Source organism: Arachis ipaensis, chromosome B7 (genome assembly GCF_059453495.1).
Source record: "Arachis ipaensis isolate K30076 ecotype BB chromosome B7, ASM5945349v1, whole genome shotgun sequence".
In the NCBI taxonomy this organism is placed as follows: domain Eukaryota; kingdom Viridiplantae; phylum Streptophyta; class Magnoliopsida; order Fabales; family Fabaceae; genus Arachis; species Arachis ipaensis.
Window position 1 is genome coordinate 55,007,501 of NC_142442.1, and position 5,000 is coordinate 55,012,500.

Genomic DNA, 5,000 nt, shown 5'->3' on the forward strand with positions numbered 1-5,000 from the left:
TGCGCGCGTTGCAACGTTGGCTGGGGGCGTTGCAGCGGAGGCAGGTCGCGTTGCGACGTTGGCTGGGGGCGTTGCAACGGAGGCAGGTCGCTTTGCAACGGATGCTGGGATCGTTGCAACGGAAGCTGGGGGCATTGCAACGTTGGCTGGGGGCGTTGCAACGGATGCCGAGCGCGTTGCAACGTTGGCTGGTGACGTTGCAACGGAGGCAGGGCGCGTTGCAACGGATGCTGGTGACGTTGCAACGGAGGCAGGGCGCGTTGCAACGTTGGCTGGGGGCGTTGCAACGGAGGCAGGTCGCGTTGCCACGGTTGCTGGTGACGTTGCAACGGAGGCAGGGCGCGTTGCAACGTTGGCTGGGAGCGTTGCAACGGATGCTGGTGACGTTGCAACGGAGGCAGGGCGCGTTGCAACGTTGGCTGGGGGCGTCGCAACGGAGGCAGGTCGCGTTGCCACGGTTGCTGGTGACGTTGCAACGGAGGCAGGGCGCGTTGCAACGTTGGCTGGGGGCGTTGCAACGTTGGCTGGGGGCAGTGCAACGGATGCTGGGGTCGGTGCAACGTTGGCCGTGCGCGTTGCAACAGAGGCAGGGCGCGTTGCAACGGATGCTGGTGACGTTGCAACGGAGGCAGGGCGCGTTGCAACGTTGGCTGGGAGCGTTGCAACGGAGGCAGGGCGCGTTGCAACGTTGGCTGGGGGCGTTGCAACGGATGCTGGGGACGGTGCAACGTTGGCTGGGCGCGTTGCAACGGAGGCAGGGTGCGTTGCAACGGATGCTGGGTTAGGTGCATCGTTGGCTGGTTTCGTTGCAACGGAGGCACCCGCCGTTGCAACGATGGCTCGGAGCGTTGCAACGGAGGAGCCAAATTTTCATATCTCATAATTGGCTCGTGCATTTTTTCTAAAATTTTGAGGGAACCTTGGTAATATTATGTGAAGGCTGCACAAAAAAATCCAGGTCAAAAATCGCACGTTTGCTCCGTTTTTCATTTTTTTTGAATTTCCGGCTTTCCGGGCGGTAAAAAAATCGGCAAAAAAAATCGGCACGGTGTAAATTCACCAAATTTGGGGGATGGAAAGATCTTATTTTTCTAGAGGTTGTTGCAAAAAACGGCGTCAAAATTCGACCTCTAGAGCACTTTCCTTGAGTATGTCTCCTCACGGAAAAGGACGTCTACCCGTGGCACTTTGGTAATGGCTCGGCAGCCTATTATAGGGGGGAGGGGTGTCGTGATGCTGAAACTCGAGTTGCCCAAAGGCTTGCTGGGCGCAATGCCAGCAAGATGCACGTTGCCTTGCCATCCCCTAGGCACACTAGCAAGCACGTTGTGGTTGTGGTGTGCCGCCGGGCTCCCCCGCCCCCCACGGAGGCACCCGCCGTTGCAACGATGGCTCGGAGCGTTGCAACGGAGGAGCCAAATTTTCATATCTCAGAATTGGCTCGTGCATTTTTCGTGAAATTTTGAGGGAACCTTGGTAATATTATGTGAAGGCTGCACAAAAAAATCCAGGTCAAAAATCGCATGTTTGCTCCGTTTTTCATTTTTTTTGAATTTCCGGCATTCCGGGCGGTAAAAAAATCGTCAAAAAAAATCGGCACGGTGTAAATTCACCAAATTTGGAGGATGGAAAGATCTTATTTTTCTAGAGGTTGTTGCAAAAAACGGCGTCAAAATTCGACCTCTAGAGCACTTTCCTTGAGTATGTCTCCTCACGGAAAAGGACGTCTACCCGTGGCACTTTGGTAATGGCTCGGCAGCCTATTATAGGGGGGAGGGGTGTCGTGATGCTGAAACTCGAGTTGCCCAAAGGCTTGCTGGGCGCAATGCCAGCAAGATGCACGTTGCCTTGCCATCCCCTAGGCACACTAGCAAGCACGTTGTGGTTGTGGTGTGCCGCCGGGCTCCCCCGCCCCCCACGGAGGCACCCGCCGTTGCAACGATGGCTCGGAGCGTTGCAACGGAGGAGCCAAATTTTCATATCTCAGAATTGGCTCGTGCATTTTTCGTGAAATTTTGAGGGAACCTTGGTAATATTATGTGAAGGCTGCACAAAAAAATCCAGGTCAAAAATCGCATGTTTGCTCCGTTTTTCATTTTTTTTGAATTTCCGGCATTCCGGGCGGTAAAAAAATCGTCAAAAAAAATCGGCACGGTGTAAATTCACCAAATTTGGAGGATGGAAAGATCTTATTTTTCTAGAGGTTGTTGCAAAAAACGGCGTCAAAATTCGACCTCTAGAGCACTTTCCTTTAGTATGTCTCCTCACGGAAAAGGACGTCTACCCGTGGCACTTTGGTAATGGCTCGGCAGCCTATTATAGGGGGGAGGGGTGTCGTGATGCTGAAACTCGAGTTGCCCAAAGGCTTGCTGGGCGCAATGCCAGCAAGATGCACGTTGCCTTGCCATCCCCTAGGCACACTAGCAAGCACGTTGTGGTTGTGGTGTGCCGCCGGGCTCCCCCGCCCCCCACGGAGGCACCCGCCGTTGCAACGATGGCTCGGAGCGTTGCAACGGAGGAGCCAAATTTTCATATCTCAGAATTGGCTCGTGCATTTTTCGTGAAATTTTGAGGGAACCTTGGTAATATTATGTGAAGGCTGCACAAAAAAATCCAGGTCAAAAATCGCAGGTTTTCTCCGTTTTTCATTTTTTTTGAATTTCCGGCATTCCGGGCGGTAAAAAAATCGTCAAAAAAAATCGGCACGGTGTAAATTCACCAAATTTGGAGGATGGAAAGTTCTTATTTTTCTAGAGGTTGTTGCAAAAAACGGCGTCAAAATTCGACCTCTAGAGCACTTTCCTTTAGTATGTCTCCTCACGGAAAAGGACGTCTACCCGTGGCACTTTGGTAATGGCTCGGCAGCCTATTATAGGGGGGAGGGGAGTCGTGATGCTGAAACTCGAGTTGCCCAAAGGCTTGCTGGGCGCAATGCCAGCCAGATGCACGTTGCCTTGCCATCCCCTAGGCACACTAGCAAGCACGTTGTGGTTGTGGTGTGCCGCCGGGCTCCCCCGCCCCCCACGGAGGCACCCGCCGTTGCAACGATGGCTCGGAGCGTTGCAACGGAGGAGCCAAATTTTCATATCTCAGAATTGGCTCGTGCATTTTTCGTGAAATTTTGAGGGAACCTTGGTAAAATTATGTGAAGGCTGCACAAAAAAATCCAGGTCAAAAATCGCAGGTTTGCTCCGTTTTTCATTTTTTTTGAATTTCCGGCATTCCGGGCGGTAAAAAAATCGTCAAAAAAAATCGGCACGGTGTAAATTCACCAAATTTGGAGGATGGAAAGTTCTTATTTTTCTAGAGGTTGTTGCAAAAAACGGCGTCAAAATTCGACCTCTAGAGCACTTTCCTTTAGTATGTCTCCTCACGGAAAAGGACGTCTACCCGTGGCACTTTGGTAATGGCTCGGCAGCCTATTATAGGGGGGAGGGGTGTCGTGATGCTGAAACTCGAGTTGCCCAAAGGCTTGCTGGGCGCAATGCCAGCAAGATGCACGTTGCCTTGCCATCCCCTAGGCACACTAGCAAGCACGTTGTGGTTGTGGTGTGCCGCCGGGCTCCCCCGCCCCCCACGGAGGCACCCGCCGTTGCAACGATGGCTCGGAGCGTTGCAACGGAGGAGCCAAATTTTCATATCTCAGAATTGGCTCGTGCATTTTTCGTGAAATTTTGAGGGAACCTTGGTAATATTATGTGAAGGCTGCACAAAAAAATCCAGGTCAAAAATCGCAGGTTTTCTCCGTTTTTCATTTTTTTTGAATTTCCGGCATTCCGGGCGGTAAAAAAATCGTCAAAAAAAATCGGCACGGTGTAAATTCACCAAATTTGGAGGATGGAAAGTTCTTATTTTTCTAGAGGTTGTTGCAAAAAACGGCGTCAAAATTCGACCTCTAGAGCACTTTCCTTTAGTATGTCTCCTCACGGAAAAGGACGTCTACCCGTGGCACTTTGGTAATGGCTCGGCAGCCTATTATAGGGGGGAGGGGAGTCGTGATGCTGAAACTCGAGTTGCCCAAAGGCTTGCTGGGCGCAATGCCAGCCAGATGCACGTTGCCTTGCCATCCCCTAGGCACACTAGCAAGCACGTTGTGGTTGTGGTGTGCCGCCGGGCTCCCCCGCCCCCCACGGAGGCACCCGCCGTTGCAACGATGGCTCGGAGCGTTGCAACGGAGGAGCCAAATTTTCATATCTCAGAATTGGCTCGTGCATTTTTCGTGAAATTTTGAGGGAACCTTGGTAAAATTATGTGAAGGCTGCACAAAAAAATCCAGGTCAAAAATCGCAGGTTTGCTCCGTTTTTCATTTTTTTTGAATTTCCGGCATTCCGGGCGGTAAAAAAATCGTCAAAAAAAATCGGCACGGTGTAAATTCACCAAATTTGGAGGATGGAAAGATCTTATTTTTCTAGAGGTTGTTGCAAAAAACGGCGTCAAAATTCGACCTCTAGAGCACTTTCCTTTAGTATGTCTCCTCACGGAAAAGGACGTCTACCCGTGGCACTTTGGTAATGGCTCGGCAGCCTATTATAGGGGGGAGGGGTGTCGTGATGCTGAAACTCGAGTTGCCCAAAGGCTTGCTGGGCGCAATGCCAGCAAGATGCACGTTGCCTTGCCATCCCCTAGGCACACTAGCAAGCACGTTGTGGTTGTGGTGTGCCGCCGGGCTCCCCCGCCCCGGGTCCAAGGTCGAGCACGTGCGTCTGGCTGCTGCGAACCCCGATCACCGAAGGACCAACAAGAAGGGAAACACGTCCGTGCACGGCCCACCTAGGCACCACCTAGGGAGCATGGCGTGGTGGAGTTGTGCCTTGGGCACACGCTCGGGGCAACACCTTGTCCTCGGCCCAGGACTAGGGGGATCATCCCAAGTCCGAGCACGACGTGGGATAGGCGGGCGGCCTGTGCGCCCCCGCGAGGGGCAACGCGGCTTGCGCAGCCCGACGCTTGGCCAGGCCTAGTGTGGCGCACGACGCGGATGATGGATATGCGTGCGGCA